General features: G+C 38.0%; 2 protein-coding genes across 3 annotated transcripts in view; one reads left to right on the top strand and one right to left on the bottom strand.

The window, feature by feature from the left end:
* Positions 1-12,414, bottom strand: part of ngfa (nerve growth factor a (beta polypeptide)) — a 31,990-nt gene extending 19,576 nt beyond the window's left edge. For both annotated transcript variants that reach the window (XM_079587488.1, XM_079587487.1), the window contains exon 1: positions 12,224-12,414. The gene's annotated coding sequence lies outside the window, so the exon portion shown is untranslated. The remainder of the gene's footprint in view (positions 1-12,223) is intronic.
* LOC306985338 (potassium voltage-gated channel subfamily A member 3) overlaps positions 1-14,779 on the top strand; it is a 175,425-nt gene that overhangs the window by 32,006 nt on the left and 128,640 nt on the right. The window lies entirely within an intron of this gene.

The following is a 14,779-nucleotide window of genomic DNA, read 5'->3' as shown; positions in this document are numbered from 1 at the left end:
GGTGAACTAACCCTTTAATGAGTGTGGCGAGCAGGACGAGGGCCGTGGGAGGCTGGTGGCGTGATTACTGATGAGCGACACCTGACACTGGAGATCGAGAGAGGAACAGGCCTGAGTTTGTTGCGTTTTGTTTCTGTTTTATGTGGCCAGCAGTCGCCCACGAGGGGCTGCTGGCTTATACTTTCATTTTTGTTTAGTTATTTATTAAAATATTTGAATGTTAGCCGGTTCCCGCCTACTTCTTCCCATAACATCTGAACCGCGTTACAATGAGCCATTAAGCATGCCCATAAGTGAACGTACCAAACCTACAAACTAAATTGAAAAGTCAGATTTGAATGTCAGCTTTTTTTGATTTGGTTCTTTTTGATTTGTTAATTTCAAAACGGTTCTTTGGTTCAATAACCTGTCCGGACATGCTCATTGTTTCATTCCGTGCTTCTTCGAATGTGAGTCTTGCATCATCATCACGGAACTACAGTAAAGTTCGATCTAAGTCCCTTAAGCCAAGTAATTTCACTCAGTGGCCATCTTTGAAACGCCTCTCTGCAGATATTGCAGTCATGCAAGTAGGCCTGTCGCGATAGTCGATAAATCGATTAATCGCACGATAAAAAAAATGACCTCGATAATTTTTCTAGCCGCGATAATTTAATTTGCATAGCCTACTTGTTTTTTATCCGCGACTGAATGACAACTCTCGTTTCCTTAGCGTAGGAGAAGTGAACCCTCAGTCTTGTCAGTTGCATTGTCTTTTGTGTGGGGAGGCGGCGCTTGTCAGTCACATGGACTTTGTGTGGGAAGGCGGGAGTGCTTGAGGCGACTGCCGAGAAGAGCGAAAAGACGAGACGGGTTCAAAGCCAAACGCGACAGCTGCAGTGTGGGAGCACTTCGGATTTAAACCGAATGACCGTGGTGAACCACTTAACCTGAGCGAGCCGGTATGTCGCATTTGTTGTAAAACAGTATCGACTAAAACCCAGTGTTGTGCATGAACGCATTCAATGAACGACGTTCATATTTTCGCCGAACGCTGAACTGAACGAATCACTTTTCATACAATGAACGTGAACGAGAGATTTTTCGAGAGAACTCATCTGATTTTTTGTACATAGCATAGCCTATTTGTTAGGATTTTAGTAGCCTATCATAATGATTAGGCTAATAAATGCACGCACAATTATCCGTGAACTTGATTTTTGAACAAATGCCTTTCAACTTGTGTGTTTAAAATTCAGAATTAAATTAATGTGCAGAAATTTGTACAAATAGAGAGTAGGCTATGTAGGCCTACTACTGTTGTAGCCATTAAAAAAAAAGCGCGTTTCATATTTGTTAAAATATTATAATGTTATTTTATTTTTCCATTTATGTTGATTTATGAAAAGTGAACAGCACGACCGAGATAGGATGCGCAATGTGAGACATGGAGCGGGTCAGACATGATTTTGACCGTTGAAGTTGAAGTTGTTATAGAAAGCCTTTCTTTAAAGTGAATTTCGTTTTTTATAAAGTGAATTTCGTTTTGTATAAATTGTATCTTAATTTTAATAAATTTTTCATCAACCAATTGCCTGTATTTAATGAATAGGCCGACGAAACAAATGTAACGGAGGCGCCCGCGCGCTATTGCACGTGAACTAGAGCACATCCTAACTTAACGAAACTCAGTGTATGCCTCACACAGACATGACAAATACACCAAATACACAAAGCTTGAAATGTCTTTAAACGAAATAATTCAAAAAGAAAAAAGAAAAAGGCTACTCTCTGATTATGTAATCCATTATTAGGCTTATTTATGTTCATTTCTCTCTCCGTTCACACGGAGATGGCGATCGTCAACTTCATCTTGGCAGCCGAGTCGACACTTTTAGAGAAAACACTTGTTTATTAATAAAAATCAATACGCGCGTCACCGGATTTACAGATGCACGCACACATATTATTTCGAAATAACGAGATATTGTGTTGAAATAACATTATTATTAATAATAGCCTACATCTTTGTTAAAAGAATTTAACAAATGAACGTAAACTAGTTCATTTTTAGATATGTGAACTTAGTTTATAAAAATAAAAAAAAGAACTATGAACATGAACTAGTTCATTATCATCTGTGTGTGAACTGAACTTTGAGCTAGTTCTTTTTAAGTAGGCTATGAACTGGCACAACACTGCCGGTAACACAGTAAACATGCACATGCACCTGCACATAGATGAAAATGGTCTCAGATCGACGATATTATCGTTTATCGCGATAATTTCTTGGACAATTTATCGTCCAGCAAAATTTGTTATCGTGACAGGCCTACATGCAAGTGCAGCCTCTATTTCTTGAATGGGGAAACGACAAATTCTCCAAAGCTGTTCACCAAGCTTATGATTTAATTTCAGAATTTTATGATTAAAATCGAAATCACCAATTAAATCTGACAATAACTGTCCAATAAATTTTGTTTCTAAACGCTCAAACAAAAACAACAACTGTAGCTGCAGTGATGCAATGACGTTACCAATTGACGATTGGCTCTTTTATTTAGAGGGTGCGACTTATTCTGCCATATTGCGCATTGCACTTTCTCCCATTCATAAAAATATGAGTGCACCGTATTTGTACATCTAAAGTCTTTGGTTTGATTCTGTGAACTGGCTCAACAGGTAAACCGGCTTAAAAGAACGATTAGTTCAAGAATGAATCAAACCAATGATTTGATTTTAGGGCTGGGCTAGATGTTTATCAACCAATAGCAAATAAGGGTAGTGTTCCAAAAGTTTGTTTACTAAATACAGCATTCCTTTACTGACTGTTATTCTCAAGAACTATTAAGTGGAAATGTATTGACTGGTTATTCAACATTGTTCGCTAGTGGATAAAACAGAACTCCTTTTCCCAGTTTCGGGAAAATAACAAATTCCTGTCTGGCAAATTCGATTTTATGCATGCATTTTTAAAATACATTTTATGGTTTGCAAAATGTCATACCTTCACTGTGTGTATACCACAACGATCTCATTACAAGAGGAAATGTGGTGCTTATTGTTAAACATTTAGCATTATCAGCTATATAAAAATAACATTTTCCATTTTAAGAAAGAAAGTTGACTTGTAGAGCAGCAAGTCTTCTGAATGAACAGACCTGACTATCCTATTCACCAAAGCTCTGAGAGGAAGCTGTAATTAGCAAATACAGCCAGGGTGAAAAGTAGCAGCTGATTCAAACTCGTAATGATAGACATTTTAAGCCCAAGGCGAATGTTTTATCAGTTTGTTTCAGGAGATTTTGGCATGTCTCGTTAAGAGGCTGTTATGGTGCTAATTGAAGTCTGAGTGAGGTTAAAATTGTATGGTGGCATGAGGAAGTGGGAATCATTTTTCAATGACATCTCAATGAATATCACATTCAGAGTTATTATGAAAAGAGGATGAGCTAATACGGCACAATTTAAACGATTATTCAAATGGTGGCTGATTGCTAACGGTTAGATTATCTGTTCACACTGTTCAAGACATTCAATCTAACTTGCACAACTTCAGCTTCAATCTCAAATGAGCCATGATATTTAGTTTCAAGCGTGATTTAATGGTGTTTTAACACCACTTTTGAGTTCCAATTGAGATTAAGTTGCTTTAGAGAAAACTACAGATCCATGAGATCATATAAAGCCACAATTTATGGACCTACACCAGGCCATAAACACTGAAAACTGGAGGAATTCACTAAGAAAGAATCGCACCTGAAGATAACATCATATATTTGCACTTATTAAGATTAGGCAGACTAGCAATAGCCATTGAAAATGACGCAGAACTATGTCTTCACTTTTAGTGCCTTGTTAAACTGGATAGCAAGTGGTTATTGAATAAGATGCAGGTGCAAAATCATGTGTAAAAGAGCTGTTAAGTAAGTTCAACCCTTTGAGTTGCTTCAATTTTCTTACAGAAAATTTCCAGATCCTTCAGCCTACCATTGCTAGAGACTTCTGAACTGTAAGTTCCTGGCTCATGTTCTTTGGGAACACATTTGTTTGTCTCTCATGTCTCACGAGGCCCATAACATCTCAATGGCCTGTGAATTTCAGAAGTGTGACGGTGTTTAATGTTCTCCTAATGAACTCTCCCATACTGTCATTGCAAGAGCCAACCAGTCGGGCCTCAAATGGGCTATAAAGTTGACCAGGAATCACTTTTCTCACTGTTCGACATTCATAATTGTTCCACTGTTTTTTCAATTCCTGTATGATTGTTGGTGGGAAGACCTTGAACCGTCAGACTAACGTCTTTTCCATAACGTAACGTTAAGTTTTACAGCTTTGACATTCAACAGTTTCTGCATGACACATGGCCATGTTTTAGTTAATGCTACGCCATATTTCCCCTCAGTTGGTGAGAATTTGATTGTTCACTCTGGAATTGGAGACAGGCTTGCCAAGCAGGAATTCTTGTCGTTACGCTGTTGGGAGGAGAGCTGTGTTCGTTCCTCTTGACTTCGTCTCAATGGGTTTAACATCTTTCATTGTGGCCGTTCTGTTCAAAACAGTTGCTTTAAACTTGACCTTCGGCTGTCTGCACTCATCTTAACATGATTTACCATAGCTGACAGCCAAGAAATATATATGGTTTCATGTACAGCCCTCAACCAGACGGCTGACACAAAGGTTCCTGGGTTTTCTAAGTTACTTCAAAAAGAAATGTTTCATAATACTACACTGCAAATACTGTAGTTCCTAACAACTGAACTCTTTACAGATAGTGAGCGTACTGCACATTCTCTGTACGTTTTTGCAAAAGTACACTTTTGCATATTTTAAAAAGAGAACTCATTATGGAAATAATATACAATAAAATAATATACTTAAGTGCAAACTGAATGTAATATTTTTGGACACTTAATTCCATGTTATTTAAAATTGATAAATGTATTATCATTTAAATTTATACTAAATGCAATTAATTGAACTTAAGAGTGCTTTTGACTTAGTTTCATTATTACTTCTATTGTCTTTGAAATATGGTTAAAGTGCACTGTTGTAGAAACTAAAATGTATCTTGTCATTTCCACTGAAACTTGTATACCATGCATTTAAATATATTTGTAATCACACATTTAAAATGACAATTTACTACATTTAACATATCACCTTAAAATGTGATATTGAATAACACACTACAGTTAAAAGTACTTTGCATGTGCTTTAGTAGTCAACACATAAAAATGAGTGCACTTCTTTAAAGCATGACGAAAGTGTGCTTAAGTGTGTTAAGAAAGCGTACTCATTTAAGTTAACTTAAATTGCCTTTTATTTCATTACTATTGTATTATCTGCAGTAAATATACTTTTAAGATTTGAAGTACGCTACAAGTTCAAATTTAATGCAATTAAGACCGGATCTTTTTCACTAGGGTTGGGCCCAGCTGTTGATACGTACTTCAACAAATATGAGATAAAGTGATGTGCGACAGATGTGCTAATACCTTCTTGGCTAATTATCTTCTTATGCACATACAAATTTGATTAGAATTGTTGGATTAAGTTGTCTACTCTAAGGTAATTGCATTTGTTTTAATTTGATAAAATTTTGGAGTTACTAAAAGTAGTGACAATAATAATTTTTTCCAGAAGCGTATCTAGCTCTGCTGTTTTCAGTGTAGCTTTTCCAGCAACATGCACTTTTTGCCACAATTACCAGTGTAGTGTTGCAAAACGGCACTAAAAATATGAAGGCGTATATGTATTTGACAACAACACTGACATGAGCTTCAAAATGCGAAAAAAACTCCAAGATTTAGTTAAATCCTCAGCAATTAAATCTAACTCGATATATAGTTCCAATTATCTGAATCCAATCAGAATCAAGTATTCCAGAGAGCCACCTAATAACAATCAGTGTTGGGTATAGTTACTTTGGAAAGTAGTTAATTAGGTTACAACGTTACCATCAATTAAAAGTAATCAGTTACGTTACTGCGTTATCTATTCATAAAAGTAACGCGTTAGAGTACTCATGCGTTACCAAAAATTAAAAGCCGTTTGCAGCGCCTCACACATGCTGCAGCTTGATTGACAGACACGGCCCCCTTTAAATGCACCTAGAAGTCGTGACTCCTGGCAATGAATAACGTCAGTCATCCGACTAAATTAACACTGCAGGATAACAATAACAGGAAAGACAGTCATAGGCTATTCCACATAGCGTTTTATTTATTTATTATCACAGAACATATTAATCAAAATTCACACCTTCCCAGCCCGGGTAGTAGAGATGCGCGGATGGGCTATTTCATTAAAAAAATCAATAATTATAATGGCGATATTATTTCAGTATAGAAATGCAGACATCCCAAGTCTATCGGAAGTTCCGGGAGTCTCCCGCATATTGATAGCGGCTCACTGATGCCCGCGAATTAGTTAAAATCTCCCGGAATCTAGAGCGAGCGCGCCCGCGAGACAGAGACTGTGCTCCAAACCGCGCAGCGCGTGCATGGAAGAGCGGGAGAGAGAGCAAGAGACCGCGCGCGTGCCTCGTGAAGCGCATGTAAACGAGACTCCCGAGGCTGAAAAGCCTCTCCACGGGTTCGCTGGAGGGTGGTGGGGTATTGAAGCGCAGAAACACTGTCTTGATCCTGGGGAAATTTTTTTATTCGGGATTTTCCTTTCCTTAAAATAACGGATTACTTTTAAAAAAAAAATAACGAAGTTACTGATTACTTAACGCACAAAACTAACGCGTTAAGTTACACATTTCACGAAAAAGGTAATTAGAGTACTCTAACGCGTTACTTTATAACGCGTTACCCACAACACTGATAACAATAAACAAGTGTTGATGTTGAGGCTGTAATCTAGGATAGTTGGTGCTTCTAAAAGTAGAAGTCAAGCTATACGTCTGCATTGTTGTCATGTTATGAGTCAGAGACCTGTTCTGTGAGATTTCTAACCTTAGATAATGCATAGAAACACTGTTGTTAGAATAATAACATCTTAATGCAAACACAAAATTAGGCTTATTGAAATAAGGGGGTGTTCCAGCTAGTAAAAACCAGTGATCAGGTTAGCATGACTAACTATGTTCTAAGGGTCAGCAAAACGAAAGCTAATCATTACGCCATCTATTTGCAAGATCTACATCAACATCTCTTCAAATAGCCTGGAGGTGTAAGCAGGTAGAAGGCTTCACACAACCGTCTACAGGTTGTTGCTAGTGAGCGTTTATGACTACAGGAAATGAGCTCTAAAGCCATACAACCAATCATGCTTAGCAGCTGTGAGTGCCAACAGAATGACTCAGGCTAGAAGGTTCACGCAGACACGACTGGCCAGACATGCTCTGTAAAGGTGCGTGATAATTCTTCTCAGGCCACACACAGCGGAAATGTGGGAGGTTGCAGTAGATCCCATAGATCTCAAGGCTGTGAATCCAATGTCTGTGAGAAGTTAGCAAGAAGTCACACATATTGTCAGACATTATGAAGGAAATCTACTAGTGCAAACTATCCGTAACCAGTGCACACGTTGACTACAAGAATCACAAATTGTAACAGAGCAAACAATCTGAGCAAAATCTCGCAAAAACAAACTCGCACAACCTGAACCGAATGCAGGTCATTTAGAACATTTAGAAAATAAACTCCCTAAAACACTGACTGGTTTATTTAATGCCCAACAGACATTACAGGCGTTTTCTGTCATTTGTGCACAATTTTCCAAAAGTCATGAACTATACATTTGAAAATTATAAATGAAGGGATTGTAAAAAGTTGCCAAGTTTTGTGAACTAGTCATGTGAACTTAATGTAACAAAAAGAAAATCTGAAATCTGTTAGTTTTAATTACATCCAACCCCTGTGATATAAAGGTTCCCAAATTTGAAGAAACACTTTTGAAACTGTAATAACTGCTACACAAAAGTGTCAACATTGGAACTGTCTGCAATTTTCCATTTTATTCATGAAACAAATAAATCTACTAAAAGCATTTTTATATTAGTTGTTGGATTGATTTGAATGAACTGAATCATCCACCAGATCTAATTTCATGAAAAGTATGATGGGAGCTTTTGTATAGGAAGTAGTTATCGTATTCTGCTAGGAAGAAGCTATCGTATTCTGCTCTTGTATAGGAAGTAGTTATCGTGTTCTGCTCTGTGGCAGATATGTATTTTTGCATATTGAAGTGATTTGAATTTGTGTGAAACAGGAAAACTTTGAATGTGGGTCGTTGACGTGATCTGCGGTGTAACTACATTTAGCTATATTTCTTAATATAATTATCAATATGCATATAGCTTTTGCTTTTACAATGAAGTCAAGGTGATTAAAAATGGAAATAGTGACCAGTTATTCACATACTATATAACCTGAAACCATGTTGATAACTCCCATGGGCACGTTTTGCACCAACTACCAATGCACGCATTTTGTGAGCAATTCATTAAGTTACACGATAACAGTAAATATTCTCACAGCTGTCTGAATAATCTGTTAATCTTAAACATGAAAGTACATGTCTACTCTCACCCACCTGCAGTAGCAAAAGACAAAGTAGTAATGTAAAGTCAGGGCCCACAAGGGGAAAGTGGTTGCGGCTAGTTCAAAGCCTGCAGATTGTGTGTGTCAGTTCAGTGTGTGTTTTGGAGACAATCTCATGTAGAGACAAGCACTGCAAAACATGTCATCTGTCCATGAAATAAAAACAGAAATGCAGTGGGTGGGGTGCAGGTAAGGGCATCATGCTCTGCGGTTGTTATGTGTCGAATTAGGGCATATATCATCTGTTAAGCAAACTTCTCCCAATTGTTATTTTAGTGCAGATTGTCGACCCGAAAATGAATCATTAGTCACTTGTGCACATCCTCAGCTCTCAAGGATTAGATGCAACATGCTTGTGTTTTAGCTGAACGAAAGGGAACATCTGTGAGAGGCATAGATGTAACCTTTAACATACAGTACCAAGAAAATGACAGAGTTGTAAATGTATGAAGTACAAAGAGTAGATTCCAAGAATAAGGGTACATTTACATGACAACGATGTACTAAAATTTTTTTTCACATACCGACGACAACGTTATCAAAACGATTCCCTTCACAGATCCGCGGAAACGACTAAAATCGCTGTACTATCCATGCCAGGCCACGTTGTAAAGAAACCCTACGCTCCAATAGACTGAACACGTAATACCCGTGCTTGACATCATTTTTATAACAAATTTGCATTTTTGTAGTTTACACAGACAATAACGGACGATTTACAGTCGAATATACAGTAGCCTATGTTCTTGTTTTTTTAAAGTAATTATGAATGAAATCAAATGCCACCCTTCACCACAGCTATTGCCGTTATTTATCAGCCAGCACAGCAACTGGATGAAAATCAGAGGGCATTCCATGTAATAAATAATGAGGTGATTTCACAATTCACTGATTTTACACCAACTTGTCACATTCTGTTACGTTTCTTCAACTTTAAACCGAAAGAACAGTGTCTGAAAAAAAGAGAGAAACTTCAATTTTTATGTTCAAAACAATGTGATGTGATATTCTTTTCATTAATAAAACGATATGTGAAACAATATCTAAAATAGGTAGCAACAACAGTTTCTCCTCATTGAATTTACTTAACTTCACTGGAATGTCTGTGCTGACTAATAATATAGTTTATATTGAAAAAAGCTAAATGGAAACCTTTTCACTATAATTTCAAACTTTTCAATGCCAATGTCATTTGAAAATCAAAAATATGAAATCATTTAAAAAACAGCTGTTGTCTTGAATATAAATATGAGAGAAACAAAGCTGCGGCACATTTTAATTGTATATTTCCTGCAACAACAAAAAAGTAAATTAAGTATTTTCAAGCACTTGGGATGAAATTCATAGCTTGACAAAGAACTGTATGATGTATTTGGAACAGAGGAATAATATCCTATAAACATGTTGACCGAAATCGCATCAGGGTTCTAAATGAGAGACAGATTTTTGGAGTGAGTTTATAGGCTTCTTGTGAATGATTTCATGAATACATGCTAGCATCTGTCTGGGCATGTAAACAATCCTCGTCTTCGTACAAATACTTTTTTACATTTATATGTCATTGCATGATCTAATTTACTTAGTTTTATCAAAAGAACCCCCCAACTGAGAAAACATTGAGGTTGAATGGCTCTTTCAAAGATTTGGGAATTCTGGCATTTGCAACAATCTACTAATAATTATGCATAAACTTGTAATGCAAATTTGCATAATTTGTCTGACTTAACCTGAACCAACAGTCATGCTTGTAAAGCACATGTTTTTGTTATCTTTTAGCACTTCTTTACTGACGTTGATGGATTCCAGCTTCATACCTCATTATACAGTCATTCTATTCATTTATCACTTTCACTTCCCTACTCGAATGTTGCGTGAATCACCATGGGAACAATTTTCAAGCTCTTGTGTGGCCATAGGGGGCATTAAATTTTGCTCTCTGTCGGAGGTCGGCCTTCTCTGCACAAACAAACAGAGCTTATCCTAAACAGAAGCGCTCCAAAGCAAGCTCTAAAAAACTCATAAAACTGTCTTGGCAGTGCACACAAGAGTTCTAGGACTGTCCAAACTCTGAAATCCATCAGAAGATTCTATATATTCCAGATAATTTCAGCCGGGTGCCAGGGAGAGTCAAACAGGACCCCAGAGTCAGGTTTTTAGTCTGAGCTCAGCTATTGGTCTGCAAAAGTATTTTGTGTGTGAACATGGAATGTTGGGTAAGTAGAACTAGATCCACCTCATCTATTTTGTTTGGCCAGATGGTCAGTGTGGTCTTATCAGGCCATATAGTCAATGGGTTATTTTATATACACACGTCCATTGGCGGTACTAAACTATAGGCTCGAGTCGTCGGCCTGGGTAACTTAAACACCCAGGGGAGTTGCTGGCAGTGGCCCACCTGCCTCATTAGAAGCCCTCATTACCTCTCATTACCACAGCGGCACGCTACGCTACGTGAGCACAGATCTACAGAGAGAAACCTTTAATTCAGGCTCAATGGGAAACCTGACCCTGCTCATGAATAATAATAGCCAACATCATTGTATGGAAGGAAAATAGCACTGTCCATCTGCCTCGGGACAAGAGAGCATCTGGGAATTTGAAAGGCTTCACTCACTCAGTGTCAAGTAAACTTTGGGTTCTATCCCAGCCGATTTCAAGAGGGCCGTCAGCTTGCATTTGGACCGAGACACCAAGGCAAGCAGTTCTGGGATAATATCAAGAGATGCATTATATGCAGTACATAATAACACCTATCGTTTTATTATTTTTGTGCTGGCTTCAAGCGGGACTTTATCTTTTACAGATGTTGACTAAATTGCCCAACCTATTCTGGACGGTATGGTTTTCAGTTCTGTATGTATTAAAAAGACGCGTCGTATTTGTATGTTCCAACTTAACTGATCTATTACATCATTCTGCCAAAATATTCATAAAATCCCTCTGCCTGGGAAGCATGTCTGTGTTGATTTCTCCCTGCTGTTCTCGTATTCAGACTTCAACTGCGGTTCTCAAGCCGGCTGACATGCTAACCACAGCTCCTGCCCAGATGAAAATGATAAAAATCTATAACGTGTTCCATGTCTCCGAGAGGAATGAGGCAACGACAGCAAGACCCTCTGGTTGTGTAACATGAGTGGCATGACGGATAGATGGAAAGAAACCGAGAAAGAAGTGAGAGGTTTTATGTTTTAGGGGTCTCTAGTTTAGAAAATAATACTTCTCCAAAGTCTAGAGGTCCCCCATCACCTAACAGACCTCCTTGTTCATCTCTTCATGCTTCAACTACATGTCGTTTCACACCCCAAAACACTTGAGTTTTCATAAAACCACATGTTATTCTTTTCCAAACCACACAATTTGATTTGAAATTCATTCAGAAACAGCTTGGGGTTTTCTTTTTCTCTTTTTCTTTTCTCTTCTTTTTTATTTTTTATAAATCCTTTAACTTTTTGAAGTTGATGAATTAAGCCCCACTTTTGCCTGGTCCTCTCCCCTCCAGATACCATCTAGTATATCACTCAAGTTATTTCTTTTCAATGCATGCATTGCTTTTCTTGTCAACAGCACCTTGAGTCTTCCTGTCATAGGATACGGGCTCATTTCAGATTAAAAGCTTCCCCTTTGCTTGTTGATAGGTAGCAAGTCCATTCACAAGCATTCCACAAAACTCATAATATCAGACATCAGCTTACCTCACAGCTGCTCTCCTCTCAAGTTTGTGAGACGTCAAAACCCCAAGTTAGTTGTATTCCAGATCTCCACTCTTCACAGGTTTATCCCCAAAGCCCGCTCTTGTTCAACATTACAAAATACGAGTATCCAGGTCCTTTGCCATCCACTCCAGCCCTGCTCCCACTCTCTCTTAAGGGAAATTGATTGTTCTGAAAGTTGGAGTCCCATAGCTACTCCCCTGACCTCCACTGCAGGAGCCAACAGGTCCTAGTGCCTCCCTTTCCCTCCCTCTCTGCCCCTCCTTTCTCTCGTCACGTCTATAGGCTGCAGAATCCGCTGTGTAGCGCTGAGAATAAGAGGTAAGTAGAGCTTTGTTTAGGCCCCGTTCACAAAATGATTCACTGTCGTGATTTGCTTGGCCCATATCAGCCATTCAGTTCTTGACATTTCGCTAGTCCTGTTAGTCATCATTGGAATTACTTACCTCAATAGTTGTTTCAAACTCTTTTCTTTAGTCATTCAGTCACGATCCATTTTGCTCTAGAATTTCAAAAGCGTCTCAGGAATTTGCATGAGAAAAATATGAGGCAGTGTACTGCAGATGCAGAAAATTATAAACATAATAAAGGAATGACAGAAAATGCATTTCTTTTTTTAGTACAACTCCCACAATCAAAACCACGAAGGAGAATAAAAGCCAGCAGATGGAACCGCTTTGATAGGGGCTCCAACTATAGTTCAGAGGCCCTGAGTTGAATTGAATTTAAAGAAGAATTGCGCTCACAGGAAGTGGAGTTGGCCGATTGTACTAAGTGAGTATGACATGAATAGTTTTCTCACAGTGAACAAAAACCTGGCATTAATAATTTTGGATAGGAAATTCCCACACAGAAATGTACATCTCTTCAAATTAAAGTTCATCCAGTGGTTCCATTGTTTTATTCATGTCCCTTTTGGGTGTTCAACTTAAAAGCATATATATAATGCAATTCGATACACAGCACACACCCAGCTTTGAACTGGGCCAGTTCACTCATATATCATAACAGAGGGGTCGCATCTCATTTTTACCACTTTGTCTTTCCTTTAGCTCTCTGACTTTAAGTAAACCAGGTTCAAACATTCATCTGCCTCTGCAATGCAAATCCTAATTATCCTTAAATATCCGTTTTAATCAACCAAAGAATAAAAAAATATATATTTTGGGATTGGTATTACCACAGTTTAGCTAAAATATAAATTGACATAGCTAGTTGCTAACATTAAACAATAGAACCCTGTTCAAACAGCCCTAAACTGGGTTTTGTGTCCAACCAAGCTGTTTCCACTGCTCTGACTGGATTGGTTTGATACATTTAGTGGGGGAAATTTCAGCTATACTGTACCAAGTGAATACCAGCTTGGGTAGCTTGGGAAACCAGCTAAATCAAAAATCTTATACCGTTTAAGTCTTACACCATGTTGACACCGGACACAAGCAGTGGGACGCAGCGCAACAAAATTAAAGAAAACCCATTATAATCGGTGGTATTGTTCTTAAAGGGATAGTTGACCCAACAATGAAAATCCCATAATTAAAAAAATAAATTATAATCCCATAATTTACTCACCCTCAAGCCATAGGTGTATATGACTTTCTTCTTTCAGGCAAACATAATCAGAGTTACGTGTATATAAAGAAATATGCTGGCTCTTCCAAGCTTTATAATTGGAGTGAGTCGAGTAGAGTTCTTGAAGCCCAAATAAAGCACATCCATCTATCATAAAAGTAATCCATACGGCTCCAGGGGGGGTTAATAAGACCTTTTAAAGTGAAGCGGTGCATTTTTGTAAGAAAAATATCCATATTTGTAACTTTATAAATTATAATCACTGGCTTCTGGTAACGGCCATATGCGAGTCGAGTTCCGGCTGAAGATTGGAAGAGCTCATATACATACCGTATAAAAAGGTAATTATTATGCATTACTTCCGATGGCAATACTAATTGGTTTGGAACTTTTGCTCTGGCATGTTCGGTGTAGACAGTCTCAAGACGTTGTAGCACACATGACAAATGTCACGTCTGGAGTAGATATGGTGTTGCCTGCAATATAAATGGTGCTACTGTAAATAATAATAATAATAATAATAATTTATTACATTTATATAGCGCTTTTCTGGACACTCAAAACGCTTTACATAGAAGGGGGGAATCTCCTCAACCACCACCAAATATGACACAAAAGGTGCTGCTCTCCAAGACTATGAAACGTTGATGAAGTCAATTAGTAGCAAATCTACTAGAACAAGTACTTAAAGCAGTGTTTCTCAACCCTGCTCCTGAAGGACCCCCAACACTGCACATTTTCTTTGTCTCCCTAATCAAACACACCTGATTCAACTCATCAGCTCATTAACCCATGTAAAAAGTGGGTTAAACCAGGTGTGTTTAATTATTAGCGAGACAAAGAAAACATGCAGTGTTGGGGGTTTCTCAGGACTCAGGAGCAGGGTTGAGAAACACTGACTTAAAAGCAACAGTGAGTAAAACTTTCAAAACTTGACAATTATTGCACTGGAGCTGCATAACCACT

The sequence above is a fragment of the Phoxinus phoxinus genome (genome assembly GCF_949152265.1).
Source record: "Phoxinus phoxinus genome assembly, chromosome: 18".
NCBI classification, from domain to species: domain Eukaryota; kingdom Metazoa; phylum Chordata; class Actinopteri; order Cypriniformes; family Leuciscidae; genus Phoxinus; species Phoxinus phoxinus.
The sequence above is the reverse complement of the archived record's forward strand: the minus strand, read 5'-3'. Positions and strand labels throughout refer to the sequence as shown.